At 42.5% G+C, this 23,107-nt stretch overlaps 1 protein-coding gene across 8 annotated transcripts in view; it reads right to left on the reverse strand.

Annotated features, from left to right (window-relative positions):
* Positions 1-23,107, reverse strand: part of CALN1 (calneuron 1) — a 693,518-nt gene that overhangs the window by 76,870 nt on the left and 593,541 nt on the right. Inside the window, exon 8 of one of the 8 annotated variants that reach the window (XR_014073438.1) lies at positions 21,415-21,521. The exons of the other annotated variants lie outside the window; for them this stretch is intronic. The gene's annotated coding sequence lies outside the window, so the exon portion shown is untranslated. The remainder of the gene's footprint in view (positions 1-21,414; positions 21,522-23,107) is intronic. 8 annotated transcript variants of the gene reach the window in all.

Here is a 23,107-nt window from a genome sequence, read left to right on the forward strand (position 1 = left end):
CTAGGGAGGTGGGGTGGGATGGGAGGTAGGAGAGAGGTTCAAGAGGGAGGGGACATATGTATACCTATGACCTATTCATGTTGATGTATGGCAGAAACAATCACAATATTCGAAAGTAATTATCATCCAATTAAAAATGAAATAAAAAAGATCCCACATTCCGTAACGAAGATTGAAGATAGTGCATGCTTCAACTAAGACCTGGCACAGCCAAATAAATACATGAAATTAATCAATATTTATCAAAAAAGGAGAAAACAAGTGTTTGTGAGGATGTGAAGAAAGGAACCCTGCCTGGTGTACTGCTGGTGGGAATGTTAATTGGTGCAGCCACTACAAGAAAACAGTATAGAGGTTCCTCAAGAGATTAAAAACAGAACTACCACATGATTCAGCATTCTCACATCTGGTATTCATCTAAAGAAAATAAATCACTATCTTGAAGAGGTATCTGTACTTATGAGTTCTTTGTGGCATTATTCCCAGTAGCCAAGATATGGAAACAAACTAAGTGTCCATCAATTGATGAGTGGATAAAGAATATGTGGTATGTGTATATAATGGCATTATTATTCAGCCCATAAGAAGGAAATTCTGTCATATGAGGCATCATGAATGACATTAGGGGGCATTATGCTAAGTGACCTGCCTGACAATGCAGGAGACTAAGAAATGAGGTTTCAATCATTGGGTTGGGAAGATCCCCTGGAGGGGGGCATAGCAACCCACTCCAGTATTCTTGTCTGGAGAATCCCATGGACAGAGGAGCCTGGGGAGCTACAGGCCATAGGGTCGCAGAGCTGGACATGACTGAAGTGACTTTGCATGCACGCACATGCTAGGTGAGGAGGTTTTAACCAGCTGTCAAACCTGGAGAGCTGAGATGCCAGATCACCACAATGGTGCCAGTCAATAGAAACACCCCCTTCTTCCCTGCATTCTGGCCCTGCCTGGTCCCTGATGGCTCAGAAGCCACAGCTACAGGGCTGAAGGAGGAGCAGGAGACCCGGCGGGAAGAGAGAGACATGTCACATGAGCCTCTTCCCTAATAGTCGATTTCCTCCCAGCAACCCAGGAGAATGGTAACTTTAAATCAAGTTGGCAATTTTGGTCAGACATGTTCACGACTAAATAGAGAGTGTGTTACATGACTTAAAGTGACAATAGCACAGAACGTTTTTATTGTCTGAGGGGGACTGGAAAAATCTGCTCGAGTTTTCCCCTTATGTCAGGGGATAAAGCAGAAAGGACACTGAGAGATGAGAAGAGAATTGCTTTATTTCAAGATTGCATTTGTTCAATCTAAGATTTACATAAACTCACAAAATACGTAAATGAATTTCAATAGATAAAAACTGAGATGTACTTTTCTTTCCCCATTAGAAGAAGGTTACCTCTGCTCTGAGTCGGGGACACCACCATATCTTGGGGGTCATTAATAGCTGAAGAGTTTCAACACCAAGAAATGGAGAGGTCTGGTGTACGGAAGATAACCTCATCCACATTCCTCTCTGAATGTTCTGTGGTGGATAGGCACTTCCTTTCCAGAGGCTGAGAAATGCGTTTCTGAGAGTTGTAGAGATCTGACCTTTCTTGAAGAGGTGAGTGCAAGATAACTGTCAGGCTGGCCAGTCTTTCCTCAGACTCAGAGAATGATGTCCAAATATTAAGGATACTCTGAGGGGCCCAAGAGATGGCAGAGAGGAAGTTCCCAAGCATCATTCCACAGCAAAGGGCAGGAGGGTAACCATGGCAACCTTCATAGAAGGGCCAGAGGATCCTCCCAGGGCTTTGGGTACCACTTGGATTCTCACAGGACTCTGGGGATGAGGAGGCACTCCTAGAACATGACAGAGATTGAATTTCCTGACACTCTGGTGAAGGAAACTTACAGCCAGATTAAACTTGATTGTGAAGTGAGTTAATAGACACTCAGGAACACAGCGGATTTTGGCTATATTCGTCTATGCCCCGAACATGCACTGTAAATGAAAGTCACAGAAAGCAGAAGAGTTTCACATTTTCCAACAATTACTCAAGGATGATTAGTTTGATCCTTAAATTGAGCTCATCAACCTAAGGTGAGGCTGGGAAAGAAATTAACCTGACACAGCGCTAATTCTACATTGGATGGCATTCTCCTAGGGTTGATTCTATTTTCCGGAGCAGTTTGGATGCCACCACAGGAGGAATGTAACTACTGCATCACTATTGTCGACTGAACTTTGCTCTGCCTTTCTGTGGTTGCATGGCTCAGGTTGGCCTCTAAATGCAGGAATGACCCCAAGCTCAGACAACCTCTACTCACCTCCTTTCCATCCCCTCCCTTTTCTCATCTGGCTCTCTGTGGATGACTATTGTATTCATTTCTCTGGTACAATCTCTTCCCTGATGAGACAGATAAGGGATACCCTTCTTGTGTTTCTCCTTTACTCTCACGCTATTTCCACACTCATGATACTCCTGACATTAGATGTGCAGGTATTCCCCACATCAAACAATTTTCTGTAGGACACTGCTGCTGCTAAGTCACCTCAGTCGTGTCCGACTCTGTGCGACCCCATTGACGGCAGCCCGCCAGGCTCCCCCGTCCCTGGGATTCTCCAGGCAAGAACACTGGAATGGGTTGCCATTTCCTTCTCCAATGCATGAAAGTGAAAAGTGAAAGTGAAGTCGCTCAGTCGTGTCTGACTCTTAGCGACCCCATGGACTGCAGCCTACCAAGCTCCTCCATCCATGGGATTTTCCAGGCAAGAGGACTGGAGTGGGGTGCCATTGCCTTCTCCGACACTAGTATCTAGGAAAGTGTGTGGCACAAAATAGGGACTCTAAAGCATTTGATGCTGAATGAATAAATGAATGAACCTCCGTTTACCTAAAGATGTAAAATGAAAACAGGAATGAGAGGCTGCCTTTAAGAGCTCTCAGAACTCAGAAGCATAAGGTTCCTAAGTTGTCAATTCCTCTTTTCCCCTTCCTCCTATTTCTTCTTAGGAATACAACAAGCAAGAGGTAACAACCTAAACAGCTTCCACATCTCAGGAGATTCGAGATGCCTCCCTCCCCTGCAGCAAGGCATTAGACAGGGCTGAAGAATTACCCTATCAAGCCACAGAATTCCATGAAAATCAATGGAATGGGAAATGGGACAAAGGCTATAGGTCCTGGGGAAGGAGGAGGTGGGCAGTGGGCCATGAAGTCATCAAACTCCGTACTTGGGCCATGTTGGTCCATCAGTGGTGGGAGAATATGTTGGGGACAGATTCTTAAAAAAAAAAAAAATAATAACAGTCTTTCTCTTAGAAAGTGAGTTCTGTCTGGGCAGAGTGAGTAAACTCAGGGAAGTGCTGAGCTTAGCACATTTAACTACAAATGAAACAAATAAACAAGAGTGAGATGTGCTGACCTGGAGCAAAGAGATTTGCCAAATGTTTCTGACTATCACAGATCCCTGGCTCTCCATCCCTACGATTCTATTTTCATCCTTGCCCCTCTCTGGGGAGAAATTCACAGGAGTATTGCAAAGGTTGCCATACAGCCTGAAAATCAGGAAGGAACCACAGAAGTAATAAATTCATTTCCATAGTAACAGGCTCCAAACCATCCCTGCTGCCAGTAGAATGAACCGATTTGATTCATTCCAGCAAACCTATCCACAGGAATGGTACAAAGAAGTCAGTCTGAGAGTCCAGAGAAATAGCTTGCTCAGAAATTCAGGGTGGGTTCCAAGTTCTAACAAACAATCTGACACAATTTTAACACAAATATGAAAGGAAGTAGCAAGTTTTCTCCGCTCTGAAGGGAGTGATTCATCATCTAACTGTAACCCACAAAGCCCTCACCCCCTGAGGCAAATGTCCCCTTTGAAAGCTTCATTATTAAATCCAGCTGGGTTCACATAACAACTCAAAGTCATGGCACCCCAAGTGGCCCGAAGTGCCCCAGGAGAGATTTCAGAGCCAGCCCTTCCTTTCAATGTCCAACATTTTCACCACTTCTGCTTCACCTAGTAGTGAAGTCCTTGTGTTGAAAGGGATGGAGATGTAGGTTCACCTGCTCATTCATTCATTCATTCAACAGTTCTTACATGTCTTCTATTCTATGGGTGTGGTATTAAGCACTGAGGATCCCAAAGGGCTGAGAAAGGGCACCTGTTCTTAAAGAGCTCATATTCTGCTGGGGCACAAGGACATGTCACAAAGCCACAACAAGGTGGAAATGTCAAAATAGGATCAGGAACTTAGAGGAGAGAGTCTACCTCAATCTGAGGTGATGGAGTTGCATCTTACAGAACGGATGAGATTCTGCAAAGGGGAAATTTTTTTCTTTAAAAAATTTTTAATTGGATGATAATTGCTTTACAATGTTGTGTTAGTTTCTGCTGTACAACAATGTGAATAAGCTCTTAATATATGTATACATATATTCAAGGGCTTCCCAGTTGGCGCTAGTGGTAAAGAACCTGTTTGCCAATGCAGGAGACCTAAGAGATGCAGGTTCAATCCCAGGGTCAGGAAGATACCCTGGAGGAGGTATGGCAACCCATTCCAGTATTCTTGCCTGGAGAATCCCACAGATAGAGGAGCCTGGTGGGCTACCGTCCATAGGGTCACAAACAGCTGGACACAGCTAAAGTGACTTAGCACACACGTATGCATACATACATCCCCTCCCTCTTGAGTTTCCCTCTCCCCTTCCAACCCATCCCTCTAGTTCATCACAGAGCAGTAAGCTGAGCTCTGAAGGGGAAATTCTTAACAGAGGAAATTCTAAAGTTTCAAACATGAAGACACACAAGGATGGTGCATATGGGGAGTGGTGGGGATTGTGTGTGGTGGGGTGGTGGTGTTGAAGGAGAGCTGTGTGAGGTTGGCAAGGCAGGTTAGGTTCTTCTCAGGTAGGACCTTGCAACTCTGCTCAAGTCTGTGGGCTTGATCCATTAGGGCAAGTGCACTGGGCAAACACTGCTGATGGTCTTTGGCCAGCAAGTTCGTGATGATGTCTGTAGTTTAGGAAGGGAGCCTGGACAGCAACTGTGGAGGCAGGGAGACTAGATGGCAGGGCTGGGGGTAGGTTCTAATCTGCAGGAGTCAAAGCAAGAGGTGATAAATGCGTGAAGTAGGACAGTTGCCACTGTCCAGAAAGAGAGATGGGATGCAGACAAGACATGTTTAGGAATTTAGAATCATCAGAACTAGGTGAAAGGATGGAGTTGGAGGATGAGGGAGGAGAAGTAGTACAGGATGGCATGGCTTACCCTTAGAGACAGGGTGAACAATACTACTGAAAATGTGTGTGTAGAACAAGCTGCATCGGAGGAAGAGCACCTCTGACGGTAGAAGAGGTGAGTGGGCTTGAAGGTCGAGCGTCTTTCACTGCCCAGGACAGCCTCCCACTACAAAGAATTATCTGGCCTCCAAATGTCATGTTGAAGTTGAACAAACTTGTTTTAACCTGATGGCTACAATCTAGTTAACATGAGATCAAAATTTAATTGAGATTAAAACTAAAATGAGTTAAAATGAGTGTTTCTGGGATGTCTAAGGTTATGTTCAGAATTTCTTTCTTTAAACATATTTCATTTTATTTTATTATTCGTTGCTTAAGAAAATATTTATTTGACTGTGCTAGGTCTTAGTTGCAGCACGCCAGTGGCACACGAGATCTTCAGCTGTGACATTCAGGATCTTTTTTAGTTATGGCATGTGGGGTCTAGTTCTCAGACCAGGGGTTGAACCTGGGCCCCCTGCATTGACAGCATGGAGTCTGAGCCACTGGACCACAAGGAAGCCCCTATTATTCATTTTATTATTATTATTTTTGACCACAGCACATGGAATGTGCCAGTGGCATGCGAGATCTTCAGCTGTGACATTCAGGATCTTTTTTAGTTATGGCATGTGGGGTCTAGTTCCCGGACCAGGGGTTGAACCTGGGCTCCCTGCATTGAGAGCACGGAGTCTGAGCCACTGGACCACAGGGAAGCCCCTATTATTCATTTTATTATTATTATTTTTGACCACAGCACATGGCATGTGTGATCTTAATTCTCCAACTAGGGATCAAACTTGCGCCCTCTGCAGTGGAAGTGCAGAGTCTTAACCACTGGACCACTAGGGCAGTCCCAGCTTAGAATTTCAAAAACACAATACTGTGAGATGGAGCCTTAGGATTCCCTCTGAGCCTTCTTCATTCTTCTTGAGACTTGAATCTTTGTGGGAATGGAAGGAAAGACTTAAGGAGAGGCTAAGGAAATAATACTGGGTCAAAGGTCATCCTGGAGCACTCTACGGATGTTTCCTCTGCCAGTCAGGGTAGGGCTCCCTCCCATGGTGCTGCCCAGCAAGATACTATGAAGCTGATAAAACCTCCCAAGACTTATCAAGCTTGGAAAATTTGGTCTCTTCTATTTTGTCAAGTTTCCCAGGATTCAAAAATCCCATTGCTACTGAACGTGGGTCCTGGCATCTAATACCCTAACCAGATTTCCAAGTTCTACTCCTTCATCACATCCTCTGGCTGAATTTATATAGGGGTTTATTTCTGGACTAGCCCATCATTCTGTTGATTACACTGATTTAAATCTTGTAGCGTTATAAAATGTTTTATTATCCTGTTGAAAACGTTAATTATTCTTTCCAGCATCATTCAACCCAAAATTTCTTTTCCTCTTCATATTCTCAAGATTTTATCCTTCTAGATAGAATTAGAATACATCTGTCATTTCACTAAAAGTTCCATTGGTATTTTGATTCAGATTGCATTAACTTATGCATTAACTTGAAAAAATAACCTCCTATCTTTACTATATTTATTTTGCTTTCTGAGAGATAGATATGCTTCTTTATTTCAGTCAGTTCAGTTGCTCAGTCGTGTCTGACTCTTTTCGACCCCATGAATCGCAGGACGCCAGGCCTCCCTGTCCATCACCAACTCCCGGAGTTCACCCAAACCCATGTCCATCGAGTCGGTGATGCCATCCAGCCATCTCATCCTCTGTCGTCTCCTTCTCCTCCTGCCCCCAATCCTTCCCAGCATCAGGGTCTTTTCCAATGAGTCAACTCTTCGCATGAGGTGGCCAAAGTATTGGAGTTTCAATTTCAACATCAGTCCTACCAATGAACAACCAGGACTGATCTCCTTTAGGATGGACTGGATGGCTCTCCTTGCAGTCCAAGGGACTCTCAAGAGTCTTCCCCAACACCACAGTTCAAAAGCATCAATTCTTCGGCCCTCAGCTTTCTTCTTTATTTAATCAAATCTTATTTTAACTTTTGGTAGTTTAATTTATATCATTATTGTATATTTCTTATTAAGGTTATTCTTCTGTGCTTTATGTTTTTGTTGTTCTTAGGAATGAAGTCATATTCCATATGTCTGTTTTTTTCTAAATAATGAAAACTGACTTTGTAATATTTATGTTGTATTGCACTATATTGATAAATTCTAATTTTATTTCTAGCATTATATATAGTGATTCTCTTGACAGTTTTATCAAATTTTAATTGTTCTGCTTGTTTTTAGTTCATTGGATTGCCTAGAACTTTTAGATGAATGTCAAGTAATTATGATGGAGAAGGCAATGGCAACCCACTCCAGTACTCTTGCCTGGAAAATGCCATGGACGGAGGAGCCTGGTAGGCTGCAGTCCATGGGGTCACTAGGAGTTGGACACGACTGAGCGACTTCACTTTCACTTTTATGCATTGGAGAAGGAAATGGCAACCCACTCCAGTGTTCTTGCCTGGAGAATCCCAGGGACGGGGGAGCCTGGTGGGCTGCCGTCAATGGGGTCTCAGAGTCAGACATGACTGAAGCAACTTAGCAGCAGCAGCAGCAGCAGCAGCAAGTAATTATGATGATCATGATTTTTTATTCAGTCAACTAATGATTTATTTTGTTTCTGGTTTTGGTGGGAATGTTTCCCGTGCATCATCTTTGGCTGGGTTGATTTCCCTGCTACCCTGGTGGGTGAAATTTCTGATTTGGTCTCATGGGGACTGAATTCTGATACAAATATTGCACTCATGCCACAAGGCCACCAGAGCTGCCTCTAAGAGTTATGATAGAATAACAAACTAATAAGAAGGGGAACAAAATTACCTTGAAAGGAAAGAAACTGAGAGGAAGAATTAGGCCTTCCAGAAATGCACCCACTGGTTGCATCCAGCCAGCCAGGGTTCACGCTTGACTCCAGCTGAGTACAAAGCAGCACGTAAATAGTTCCACAATATTGTTATCTTAGATGCTGAACTAGTTGGAGGGCTGTTACAAATTTCAATTGTTAATAAGCTTGGAACCATGCTGGCCATAAAAATATCTTGATATGCTTATTTCCTGAAAATAATGATCTCAGTAAGCCATCTAAAATAGGAGTTGAAAGCCTATATAATGCCTGCTGTGTCTCAGAAGTCACTTGAATTCTACAAAGGGCACTGGTTATTATGAAAATGACACATACAATGTCTTTCAGTTTCAATAATATATGCTTAATTTTTTAAAACTGTCTGTTCATTTGGAGGCATCACCCAGACGTGAGAAAGGGTGTGACTTGATTGGTAATGTCACATTTCTTTGCAGGACATGAAGCCTCACAGACAACATGAATACTTAAAACTCTGGGACTCTATAAACTCGATAGTTGATGGCTGATTTGTCACAAACGATCATCTCTCTTTATTAAGTCAGCGTGTCCTGGGAGAATTTGGTTCTCTCTTGCAAGTTCAGCATTTTCTAATGTTTAATAAAAGATTAGGTTTCTAAGAAATAGCTGAGCTGGTTAAAATGGGATCCACTTACAAGTTCTGATGCAACAGTTTCCAAACTCTCACTAAAATACGTGTGAAAGAACAAGAAACAATAAACGCTGTAATTAGACCAGAATCTTAAAGGAATCCACAGCTGAGGGCCTGTGGTGATGGATTAACAAACCTAAAAGGAGGCCTTGGGTAGGTCCATGAAATTTCTTCCTCTAGTGTATGAACAGAAGGAGAAAAAGGCTTTGGAAAACCATCAGCATCTCCTTTAGGCCCTGAGAGCCACAGACTAAATCAACAACAAAGCTGTTGAGGGTGGAAGAGATATGGGGGTGCTGTTAGCCCCTCCCCATCTTCCCTTCCACCATAATCTCCTTCTCTGCCCAGGTGGAGTCTGCAACCCTCAAATAACACTCTGCTCCCACGTACAGGACTGGAGAGCTTCATGGAAGGAAGGTCCTCACTTGCAAAGCCCTACATGTGGACCAGTTTGGAGACTAGAATGTGCTGAGGTAGAGGTTTTCCTGTACTTTATCTTTTCTTTGTTTCAGGAAACCAGAAAATAAGGCCACAAAAGTGAAAGTGAAAGTCGCTCAGTCGTGTCCCACTCTTTGTGACCCCATGGACTGTATAGTCCATGGAATTCTCCAAGCCAGAATACTGGAGTGGGTAGCTTTTCCCTTGTCCAGGGGATCTTCCCAAACCAGGGATCAAACCTAGGTCTCCTGCATTGTGGGCGGATTCTTTACCAGCTGAGCTACAAGGGAAGCCCAAATAAGGCCATGGGAAGATCTCATCTCAGTCCAAATAGAAACTTACTAGATGAACACTGGTGAAAAACAAACAAAACACAAGTCTCTGGAAACTTGCAAGCAGCTCTGGACTTAAATGCATCCTCCAGACACAGATATGTCAGGGTTTTTCTACCAGCAGCCAAAGGGGCTTCCTGGTAGCTCGGTGGTAAAGAATCTGCTTGCCAATGTAGGAGACTTGGGTTCAATCTCTGGATTGGGAAGATCCCCTGGAGAAAGAAATGGCAACTTACTCCAGTATTCTTGCCTGGAAACTTCCATGGCCAGAGGAGTCTGGTGGGCTATGGTCTGTGGGGTCACAGAGTCAGACATGACTTAACGCCTGAGCATGCACACACCAGCACCCAAAGTGTCAGTGAGCAGGGCCAAGGACTTGCCACATGGGCCATGCGTTGGTAAATACCAACTCTGCATACATTTCTTCTTGTTCAAGATCCAAAAAAAAATTTTTTTTTAATTACAATGAACCTATGGAAAGCTACTTTAACCCAAAGTAAAAGGGATATAACCATGAGTACTCAGGGTAAGTATGTATCTTTGATATATATTTCCTAAAGATACAGAAGGCAATAAATCGAGTATTTGTTCAATATCAACAAGATACAAGGAGACCTTGTTCTGGGAAATGAAAAGAGGAGCTGGAGAAAGATAACATCTTTCCAGGCTTCAAAATATGTCAATACATAGTGTTCAAATCCAAGGTCCAGCAAACATTCAAAAATAGTGTGGCAAATGAAGACAACACACCATGAGCCAGGGCCAATAGAAATAACAGAGAATAGAAACAGACCCGCAGGGACTTCAACATTGAGGTTATAGATACAGACTGTAAAACAATGAGGCTTACAATACTCATGATGAAATAAACCAGGCTTGACAATTTTGGCAATGAATTGGAAACTGTCAAAAAGAACACAGACATTGCAAATTTTAAAAAGAAACAGAAAAGAACTAAAAGTGATAATCACCAAATATTAAAAAGTTAATGGATGGGTTCAGGAGCAGATTTTACACAGCTGATGGAAGGATTTATGAATTGAAATATAGGTCAGACAAATACTCCAGAATGAAACTCTAGATAGAGGTAGAAGAGAATAAGAGACATACAGGATACAGGGAGAGGATCTGACATAAGATAATTTGAGTGGCAGAAGCAGGGAAGAGAATGTGGCAGAGGTACTATGTGAGGATTTAAAGGCTCATATATGCAATCCACGGTTTGAAGAAGCCCAGTAAAGTCCAAGGAAGACACATAAAAAGAAATCCACGGGACTTCCCTGGTGGTCCAGTGGCTAAGATTCTAAGCTCCCAATGCTGGGGGCTCAGGTTCGACCCCTGGTCAGGGAACTAGATTCCACATGCCACAGCTAAGAGTTTGAATGCTACAATGAAGACCCAACAGCCAAATAAATAAATATTAAAAAAAAAAAAAAAGAAAGAATCTGCCTTACAATTCAGGGGACTTGGTTCAATCCCGGGTCAGGGAACTAAGATCCCACATGCTGCAGAGCAACTAAGTCCATGCACTGCAACTACTGAGCCCAAGCACTGCAATAACTGAGCTCATGGGCCACAACTAGAGTCCATGCACCACAACAAAATATCCCACATGACACAACAAAAGTTCCATGTCCCACAGCTAAGACATAAGGCGGCCAGAAAATAAACAAATATTTATAAGCATTTTTTTTAAAAGAAAGAAATCCACAACTAGGGACTTCCCTGGTGGTCCACTGGTTAAGACTCAGCACTCCCAATGCAAGGGACCTAGGTTCAATCCCTGGTCAGGGAACTAGATCCCACAAGCTGCAATTAAGAGTTCGCATGCTGCTGTTAAAGATCCTGCATGCCACAAATGGAAGATCCTGTGTGCTGCAACTAAGACCTGGCCCAGTCAAATAAATATTTTTTTTAAAATCCACAGCTAGACAAGTCATAGTAAAACTGCAAAATGCAAAGAGAGAACAGAACCCCCCAAAGCAACCAGAAAAAATAATGGCAGACAATCCTTAAAGAAGTGAAAAATAGACAGCTGACAGATTACCCTCACAGAAATAATATTCATTGTCTTTTCAGCAACAACAGAAGCAAGAAGAAGATGGAGTAACACAGTCACATTGAGGATGAGGAAGGAGCCATTTGCCTAGAAATTTATTTCAGAAATAAGGGGCACAACTATCAGAAATTTGAAGGTCAAAGTATAGTTGTTGAACTCTATATAATCATATATCTATGAAACCAAAAAGACACAGATTCAATAGGATTAATGAAATTCAGTAAAATCCTGTAACTTCTCTAGAGCAATATGATAAAGAAAAAAATTCCACTCACCACACACACACACACACACACACACACACACAAACTTCCCTCTTCTATCAGTACTTTCCCTCCCAGACCCCCATCCACACACATACCCTTTATAAAATGTCAAGAAATAAAGCTAACAAGAAATATATGAGACTTTCATGGGAAATAGTGAAAATCTCTACTGAAATTTATAAAGGAAAAATAAATATTTAGAGAGCCATTCCACATTCTTGAATGGCAAGAGCCTATATCTTAAAGGTGCCGATTCTTAAAGTAATTTAATAAACATGCCAATGATATTTACTTGGGAATTAGAAAAAGCATCTTAAAGTTGATATGAAAAATAAGCATGGATTAATAATGTGAAAGGACTGAATCTCCAGGTATGAAACATAAAATATAGTTCAGAATAATTGACAAGCTGTGGTAATGATGGAGTAACCAACATATGTGCCCATGGCCCAGAATATGCCTCAATGTATATAATGTTTTAGGATATTTGGTTCTTTGGGGAAAAACTCAAATGAAATACTCATCGTGTAAATGAAAGTAAATTCCAGAAAGATTTAAGAGTTTAATGTTTCTAAACCAAGCTATATAAAAAAGACCTTCATGACCCAGATAACCATGATGGTGTGATCACTCACCTAGAGCCAGACATCCTGGAATGCAAAGTCAAGTGGGCCATAGGAAGCATCACTACGAACAAAGCTAGTGGAGGTGATGGAATTCCAGTTGAGCTATTTCAAATCTTAAAAGATGATGCTGTGAAAGTGCTGTACTCAATATGCCAGCAAATTTGGAAAACTCAGCAGGGGCCAAATGGCTGGAAAAGGTCAGTTTTCATTCCAATCCCAAAGAAAGGCAATGCCAAAGAATGTTCAAACTACTGCATAATTGCACTCATCTCACACGCTAGCAAAGTAATGCTCAAAATTCTTCAAGCCAGGCTTCAACAGTATGTACACCGAGAACTTCCAGATGTTCAAGCTGGATTTAGAAAAGGCAGAGGAGCCAGAGATCAAATTGCCAACATTTGTTGGATCATCGAAAAAGCAAGAGAGTTCCAGAAAAACATCTACTTCTGCTTTATTGACTATGCCAAAGCCTTTGACTGTGTGGATCACAACAAAGTGGAAAATTTTTCAAGAGATAGGAATACCAGACCACCTGACCTGCCTCTTGAGAAATCTGTATGCAGATCAGAAGGCAACAGTTAGAACTGGACATGGAACAACAGACTGGTTCCAAATCAGGAAAGAAGTATATCAAGGCTGTATATTGTCACCCTGCTTATTTAACTTACATGCAGAGTACATCATGCAAAATGCCAGGCTGGATGAAGCACAAGCTGGAATCAAGATTGCCAGGAGAAATGTCAATAACCTCAGATATGCATATGACACCACCCTTATGACAAAAAGTGAAGAACTAAAGAGCCTCTTGATTATGGTGAAAGAGGAGAGCGAAAAAGTTGGCTTAAAGCTCAACATTCAGAAAACTAAGATCATGGTATCCAGTCTCATCACTTCATGGCAAATAGATGGGAAAACAATGGAAGCAGTGAGAGACTTTATTTTGGGGGGCTCCAAAATCACTGCAGATGGTGACTGCAGTCATGAAATTAAAAGACACTTGCTCCTTGGAAGAAAAGCTATGACCAACCTAGACAGTATATTAAATAGCAGAGACAGTACTTTGCCAACAAAGGTCTGTCTAGTCAAGGCTATGGTTTTTCCAGTAGTCATGTATGGATGTGAGAGTTGGACTATAAAGAAAGCTGAGTGCCGAAGAGTTGATGCTTTTGAATTGTGGTATTGAAGAAGACTCTTGAGAGTCCCTTGGACTCCAAGGAGATCAAACCTGTCAATCCTTAAGAAAATCAGCCTTGAATATTCATTGGAAGGACTGATGCTGAAGCTGAAACTCCAATACTTTGGCTGACTGATGCGAAGAACTAACTCATTTGAAAAGACTCTGATGCTGGGAAAGATTGAAGGCGGGAGGAGAAGGAGACGACAGAGGTTGAGATAGTTGGATGGCATCACCGACTCGATGGACATGAGTTTGAGGAAGCTCCAGGAGTTAGTGATGGACAGGGAAGCCTGGCGTGCTGCAGTCCATGGGGTCGTGAAGAGTCGGACACGACTGAGCAATTGAACTGAACTGAACTGCAACCAAGCTATGGCAGGCTTCCCTGGTGGCTCAGCTGTAAAGAATTCACCTGCATTGTGGGTTCCATCCCTGGGTAGGGAAGATCCCTTGGAGAAGGAAATGGCAGCCCACTGCAGTGTTCTTGCCTGGGAAATCCCATGGATACAGGAGCCTAGTGAGCTACAGTCCATAGGATCACAAAAGAGTTGGACACAACTTAGCGACTGAAAAACAATAACAACAAACCAAGCTATAAATCATAAGTTAGAAGGATAGTTATCTAACTCATGACTAAATGGGGAAAGAATTTTTAATCATAAACACGATGAAGTAAATAACAAAATTAAAAATTTCTGGTTCTGTCAAATTTTTTAAACTTTTACCATGACAAAAAATGAGAAACAAAACAACAACACAAAGGAAACTTGTAAAATATTCTCCGTGATTGTGATAGTCATTAACATCCTGAATCTTGGAGCTTTTGTACATTAATAAGTAAAACAGTTGCTCTTATAGATTAATAAGGAAAACAGTTTGGGTCCCAGAAAAGAAAATGCAAGTAACTCTGATTATCTTTTGAAATGGTGTATTTAAATGAGAAACTTTAAAAAAAATATCAAATTGGTAAAGCTTAAAATACATACATATATACAAATACATGTATTATTTTGACATATATATTAATGCTAAGAGTGTTTAATGTTGTGAAATGGACACTCTCAATGGCTCTTCTGGGGGCAGTGTACTTGGTGTAACCTCTCCAACATTTTCTGTCAGTCATTACTATAAATACTTTTTGCTGTGGAGTTTGGCATCAGTTAAACATAACCATTCATTCTCCAGGCTTTGGAAAGTTCAGTTCAGATGTAGACAATGTATTTCTGGGGCCAGGAGCTAGCAGGCAGTGAGGGAAATTAAGACACTGAGCTAGGGGCTTGGAATGTGTGGGGAACTGTTTATGGGGTTCAGAATTCAGAGAGAATACAAAGTCCAGGACAGCAGGCACAGGTCCCAATGAGGTTACGATCAATAGGTATCAAGTTGCAGTTAAGCAAGATGAATAAGCTTTAAAGATATGCTGTACAGCAATAATCTTGGAGTCAACAATCAAGTATTGTACACTTGAAATCTGTTAAGAGGGTCAATCTCATGCTAGGTCTTTTCACCACAATAAAATTAAAAACAAAAAACAATAAAATAATCTTAGTCAGGAGCCAAGAAGACAGCACATAACAATGGCAGTTCAGCTGGATGGAAGAGCTTTGACTCAGCAAATAATAGAGAACAGGAGCTTTAAATCAGGCTCTGCATCAGTGCTGTGAATCCAGTGGTAACAAGACTGATGCATTCTAGCACCAGGGAGCTGACAGTGTAGCAAGGGAGACTGGAAACAAGATAAAAGTACTCCATCTGCTCCTTAAAGCAGGCAAACAGACAAAATAATGCAAGTTTCCATCGAGTGTGATGAAGGAAATACATACGACACTCAGACACTCAGACAGGGCATGGGCTCTAATTACAGAGAGAAAAAGAAGGGAAGGAGGTGAGACTGGCCGCAGCCCAGGTGACAGTCGTGTTGCTCAGGCGGTAAACAGGTGCACAGTGTCTCTTTTGGGGGAAAGACATGGCTGCGTGTATCTCATTTTTCTTTTTTTTTAGTATACTCAATTTACAATGTTGTGCTAGTTTCAGGTGTACAGCCAAGTGACTCAATTATACGTACACATATCTTCTTTCTCTTTTAGATTCTTTTCTCATATAAATTATCACAGAATATTGAATTGAGTTCCCTGTGCTATACAGGAGCTCCTTGTTGGTTATCTTTCTTATATACAGTAGTGTGAGTGTATTCATCCCCAGCTCATGATTTATTCCTCCCCTCTCCACTTTGGTAACCTTGAGTTTGTTTTTGATATCTGTAAGTCTGTTTCTGTTTTGTAAATAAGTTCATTTGCTTCTTTTCTTTCTACTTATTTCCATTAGATTTCACATACGTGTGATACCCTATGATATTTGTCTTTCTCTGTCTGACTTAGTATGATCATCTTTAGGTCCATCTATGTTGCTGCAAATGACATTATTTCATTCTTTTTATGATTGAGTAATAGTCCATTGTATATATGTACCATATCTTCTTTACCCGTTCCTCCATCAATGGACATTTAGGTTGCTCCCATGTCCTGGCTATTGTGAGTAGTGCTGCTGTGAACATTGGGGTGTATGGATCCTTTCAGATTATGGTTTTCTCTGGATATAGGCTACATGCACTGTTGAGGCCCATAGCTCTGCTCCACTTCCTGCCTTCACGCATTTGGATGGGGAGGTGTCCTGCCTGGTTCACGTGGTGGAGCTGGAGAGCAGGGCCTGAGGCTTCCACCCTGGCGGGGCCCCGCTGGCTATGGAGCGGGAGCTGTGCTCTGGATGTGGTTTGTGTGTGCGCTTCCTCTGGCCTTTGCTGCGTAGACTAATTGAACATTTAAGTGATTGTTCCACTTCATAAAGTATGGTCCAGGGAGGCACTATGCAAAATGCTAAATCAATTTATTTCTAAACAGAAATGAGGTTTTAAAAAAAACCCAGCTAAATGAAGTCTTGATGTATTTCATCACAAGGGTCCAGAGAACAGTGCCCTTTCCTCTCTGTAAAGTCATGTTCACACATTCTTGCATGGCAAAGCAAAATGATAAATTGGGGGAGGTGGGATTTGAATGGTAACATTCTTTTTTCTCGCTTTCAAAGGTCAGTGATTCTCCATGCATAAACTATGAAGAACACCAGGCAGGGCTTCAATATCAGCAGAATAATATAGTGGGTAAGAACCTGGTTTGGAGTCAGGAAAAAGAGACTGAACTCTAATTTCAGTTCTTATATCATGTGATTTTGCGGGCAAAATGCTTAACTTCTGGGCCTCAGTTCCCTCATGTCTGAAAAGCAGTAACACTTTACCAGGTCTTGCTGAGAATTAGATGATTCATAATAACAGTAGTAATCAACCCATATTAAGCCCTTATTATGTGAGAGGCATAAAGGTTAGCACTCTGTGGATTCTCAGATGCAGATATCTCTGAAAGGTGAAAACACTTCAATTCCCATTTTAGAGCTGGTATTTGTAATGCATAGAGCACACAAGGCTAGTTCTCCTACCAGTCTGTAAGATGACTTGTCATGCTCATATTTTGTATTCAGAAGTGTTAGGTCTGATGATATCTTGTCCCCAGAGATAAAAGACTAACAAAAAATGCACGTGCTTGAGAATGTGTGTGCACATGAAAGATTACTCTATCGAATCAGAAATGTTCCCACAGCAGATTACTGTGGATTTTAGATATAGACTTCAAACTATTACTCTAACATCTTTTGACATCTATTTTACTTATTTTGGCCACCCATGTGGCATGTGAAATCTTAAGTTCCCCCACCAGGGATCAAACCAGCACTCACTGCTTTGGGAGTGAGGAGTCTAAACCACTGGACCTCCAGGGAAGCCCCTGTCCTAGTCATTTTTACTTGGTTCTGTACCCCTTAGGACACAAGATTTTTCTTGACTTCTAATTTTACATCCACAATGAACTCATATTTAATCCTCCCTCTCATTCACTGACTCCCATTGCTCTCAACCTCCACCCCAAATTATCCCATTTTGGGCCCTTGGCTCCCACTAATTTAATCTTCAAATGTTGCAAACTGGAACACTTCTTCTATACTTACACCCTATAATTTTTTTAAAAAAACACATTGTTTTATTTTGGAATTATCTTTCTTCCAATTTAGACTCAATCACAGAGTGTAAGAGAATAGCTATTTCCAATGCCAAAGGAAGAGAGAACATAAATCAAAAAGTTCATATCGAAAAGATACTGAGGTTCCTGGAGAAAGACCAAACCTAAAGGTGACCTGGGAAGTAGGGAAGCTCCAGGGATGGAAGACAAAAATTACTTTGCTTTAATTTTCAATGTTCTCAGATTTAGGGGAAGCGCAAACAATAGTAAAAGACACCGTGAAATGCACTGAACAATGCATAACTAGGCTGCTTTGATCCAAAACTCTACTCTCTCTCCTGTCCCTGTTTGGTGTCTTGACCACATCCTTAAGAAGGGTTAGGCCATGATACCTTAAGAATAAGGTTGTAGAGTCTCTCAGTGGGGAATGAGTCCAACTGGGACTAGAACCCTGTGCTGCAAGGCTGCAGTGTTTGCATCTGGACACACCTCTCCTCCAGAAATTCTCCTTCAGCAACAAAACACAAAGAAACTATATGGAACTAAAAATAATTGTGTGCACACAGTTGGGGCAAATTCTGGACAAAAGATACAAAAAGACCAAAAAAAAAGCTGAACTGCCACTTCTGAAGAGCCAGGAGCAAAAGCAGGGTACAGTGCCTGCCCCCTGCACTCAACATCACCTAAGGGGTGAGCAAACCACCTAAGCTACCCCTCTGGCCAGACCCCTGAACATACCCCTACCTTCCCCCGCTATAAAGAACAAGATCGCCCCCCCTCAGGGAGCAAGTGAGCAAGGGACCCTGTTGCTTGTTCTCACTCCCCTCCTGCTGCAGCAGGGGCCCCCATAAAGTCTTGCCTGAATTTCTTTAAAAAAAAAAAAAAAAGTGGGGTAAGACCAGCACAGAAATGTCCTCATTCAGCATTCAGAAAGGAAATGGAGCCAGGGGCTCTAACAAGTGGTCAACCCGGCCTGCTTGAGCTGACAATGCCAAGTCACAAGTGTTCACCACCAGTCCCTGTACCAATGAATTAACTGGGTCTTCTGATCCAGGATACATCAGGGAAAATCCATATCTATATCATCTAGGGATGTCCATTAGGGGATCCAGCAACTTTGTTTTTTCTCATTTTTATTTTACAATGGGATATAGTTGATTAACAAAGATGTGTAGAATGGGCATCATCAAAACATCTACAAACAATAAATGCTGGAGGGAGTTTGGAGAAAAGGGAACCCTTCTATACTGTTGGTAGGAATGTAAATTGGTACAGCCATTGTGGAAAACAGGATGGAGGTTCCTTAAAAAACTAAGAATAGCACTACCATATGATCCAGCAATTCCACTCGTAAGCATATATCTGCAGAACACCATGGTTCAAAAGGATACGTGCACCCTGGTGTTCATCACAGCACTGTTTACAACAGCACTGTTTACAACAGTCAAGACACGGAAGCAACCTTAATGTCCGTTGACAGAGGAATGGATAACAACTTTTATTTGTACTTTTATGCTTCTTCCTATTTCCTTTCTGGACATAAAACTTTACGATTATATAATCATAATCTTATTTTTATATGATATTTAATTTCGAGGTTTCCATTGTGTTAAACTAGCTTTACCTGTCAGACCTAACTTCCTTGATATGAAGTCATGTTGTAAGGACAGATGTATGCTTCTCATATAAACACACTGATGATTCCTCCTTTACACAAACACTTGCTGATTAAAAAACAAAGAGCAAAACAAAAACAAACAAAAAGACCGATGCTGGCTGCTCAAGGAGGTATTTTGTGTCTGACATTTAAGGCATATTACCTTCATTGCCCCATAATAATCCTCTCAATCTGTGCATCTCAGACTGATGGGATGAAGTTGGGCAGACGCTCATTGGAACAGGATTGGGAGGAAATCCAGACCACCCCATCTTTATGTCATACTAATGGTACTTCAAGCTCCAAGTCAGATTTCTCCCCAAGTTACATGGTGGACCTCTGATATCACTGGGTTCCCTTTATATGAATGCTCTTTATACCTCATAAGTGGATGCATCGTTTAGGAGAATGTGGGTTATGCTGCTGTAACATGCCAAAGACCGTGGATGACTGTTCCTCAAAGACAAAGGTTCCATTAGTTTATGATGCTGCCATGTGGACACAAGGCCCAAGGGTTTGCCTTGGTTGGAGGAACATGTGCGGAGTCATCTAATGGCTGTTAAATGTGTTCATTCCAGAAGCAACGCACACTAATTCTGCTTAAGTTTCATTTGCTAAATCAAGCCATGTGGCCATGCCTAACTTCCAGGGGATGGGAAAGGTATTACTCTCATGTGCTAAAATTCAACAGGAAATCTTGGTGAACACTAGCCATGTCTACATGCAGGACATTTGCTGGTGTGGGCTGTTCAGCATCCTTACCTAACAGGGCAGGTAATCCAAGCTAGACCAACTGTACCCTCCCTCCAGGGTATCCAATCCACCAAATGCTTGGTGGCTCATCCCAAACAATGTTTATTTAGCCTGAAATACCACTGAATGAGCTGAATCTGGAGATCAGAGTCTCTCCAGAAAACTTTGAGTGGAGTTCTTGAGTGGAGTTCAAAAACAATAGGAACAAAAATGGGCTCGTTCATTCCAGCTGACTCCCTCAGCTAATACTGTCGATTATGCTCTGTTATCTAGCCCGCCTTCCCCCGGAAGCTACCCTTGCTTTCTGCAAGGGTAGTATTTATTTATATATTTGACTGGGACAGGTCTTAGTTGTGGCATGTGGGATCTTTAGTTGAGGCCTACAAACTTTTAGTTGTGGCATGTGGGATCTAGTTCCCTGATCAGGGATTGAACCCAGGCCCCCTCCACTAGATGTGTGGAGTCTTAGCCACTGGATCACCAGGAAAGTCCCATTTTCTTCCCCTTTTTGCTCAGCCTGTTTCATTAGCTTTTCTATGAATTTTGAACCCTACCAATAACCCACTCCAGTATTCTTGCCTGGAAAATTCCATGGACAGAGGAGCCTGGAGGGCTATAGTCCATGGGGTTGTAAAGAGTTGGACATGACCAAGCGACTAAACAACAAAACTTTCCCAATATATTCCCTTTCTGCCTAGTAATACAGGATTTTTGTTACCTGCATCCAAAATTTTCCAAACAGAAAAAAAGCTGAAAACAGAATGCCCAGCTGATGTGATCTGGGTGTGACAGGATATACTGATGGGTATGTATTGGCTGGGAGATGCAGGAAAGAAAATCAGACTTGAAGCCAGGAAAACCGGATCCCAATCTCAGCTTTGTCATTCGTCTTACTGAGCAAACCTGAGTGCACCCCAAAACTCATTTATATATGAGGGTCTGGGACAAGTTGCTCTTCAAAGCTCTTCCTGGCTCCAGAGAACCGTGACTGTGTCATTTGGGGATTGCAAGCACAAACTATATTTTGGTTCCTGATTGAAACTAAAACCCGGCCCCACACTTTGATAAATAACTTGTCAACTCCACACGTTTGCCTGGAATCGCATTAGCCAAGGAATTCGTGGATTGCTTATATTTTACATTTCAAATGCACAGAGATCCTGACATCGCTTTGGGGACAAGCCATCTGCCCTGGGAATTCACCTCAGCATCAGGGGTGACATCCAATCCAAGTGACGACACTTATCACTCACCTGATTCCTACTCATCGTCGGTCACATCCTTCAGATTTTCGAGATGAGTTTGGGGTGTCCTTCATTTCTACATCACCTTAGTAGCCATCCCCAAGAGGCAGAAGAACCTGATATTTTCAGAACACTGAGATGTATTAATATCAATGAAAGTAATGATTATAAAACTTTCAGCTCTCTGGCTCTGATTAGAAGAACCCCAGGCACTGGGCAGAGAGAAAATCCCAAGTATTTCTCAGCAGGTGGGTGCACAGATGAAAAATGAGATGACTTTTCCTGTGAATAAGTTTCACTTCTGATTAAAATTCTGCCTAGAAGAAAAGGATGATGTTATTGAGATATCAATGACTCACTAAATCAGAGGGGCCTTTCTGTACACATTATTCTTCCAGCCTTTAGCCAAAGTAGACTCCTCCCTTGCTCTTAGATTTATAAAAAAGGATTTTTTCAAGATATTCAGCCCTGGTGAAGTAAGAATGAAGTCCAGGCACTACTGGGCATTGATGATGTTCGGTCTTGCACACACATGAAGGGGCTTCACCAAATTACAGGAGACAGTGGTCAGGGGAACCTCTGAGCTGTTGGTTCTGCATGCTGTGGTCAGAGGCAACCTCTGGTAATGAGATTTTTTTGCCTCTCTGAAAAGCTACGCAAGTTGAAAGGGCTCAATCTAAAGGCTTGAGTGGTTGAGCAGAAGAAGCATTGTTTACCCATAGATTCCAGAAGGTCCTGACAAGCCAGGGCCCCTCGTGTGAAACTTGAGACTTTCTGCTGGGCGCAAAATCCTGGTGGAATTTGCCCAGCAAACACTCTCAGCTCATAATTTGAACGTCTGGTTGCTCTAGGAGCTCAGGTTCTCACGAGTTTCAAAAAAGCTGTTTTTCTTTTTAACGTGGTTGCAACTATTATACCTGCGGCCACTTATGAATAGAGAAACCACCCACGCAAAAGAGGTGCCTGTTTGAGTTTGATGTCGGAAATGTGGCTTGAAGCGTTTCCATCTGTAATGCAGGGTAGGGGATTTTTTAAATGGTTTGCTTCCCTCTCCACCCCCCCAGTTCTGGCTACTTCCCAGCTAGGACTCACCCAGCAGATTAACTGAGTTCCTGCTGACCTTGGCAGGAAAGTAGGAACCCAAGAATTTGGCAGAACGGAAGCTGTGTCGGTGCAACCCAAGAAGCAAGGAGTTCGGCTGGGGATGCAGTGGCCTGGGGTGGGGATTACCCTCTGGGTCTGGGAATCCGGTGTCCAATGATTCTGTTATGGCCTTCACCCTGAATCTGGCAGCTCTGAGGTGTGTTTTGCAGTGTTGGGTTCCAGGACACCACCTTGTAAAAACAATCCACATGTGGGATTCTCACAGACTCAGCACTTTCGGCTCAGACGGGCCTGATGAGCTGAGCCAAGGGTGCAACCGCGCCAGAAGTCCTCAGAGCGAAGGCTTGGGTGCTGAGCTGGTGGCGAGCCAGCACCTATAAAGTGGAGGTTGGGTGCAGCGTCCAGCACAAACATTCGCAGATGAGGCTCAAAAGAGTATTTCCCATTAAAGCCCTGATGCTCAGACGAGATGTGCACCCGACCCCCAGGGCTACCTGCTCACCCTGGCTGGCTGCTGCTTCCCACCAGGAGGAAGAGGTGAAGGGATGAAGAAAAAAGAGCAATGGAGGGCTTGCCTGGCTGGGCATGGAGGCTGGCT

This window comes from Giraffa tippelskirchi, chromosome 13 (assembly GCF_054371585.1).
Source record: "Giraffa tippelskirchi isolate mGirTip1 chromosome 13, T2T-mGirTip1v1.2.pri, whole genome shotgun sequence".
Classification (NCBI taxonomy): Eukaryota; Metazoa; Chordata; class Mammalia; order Artiodactyla; family Giraffidae; genus Giraffa; species Giraffa tippelskirchi.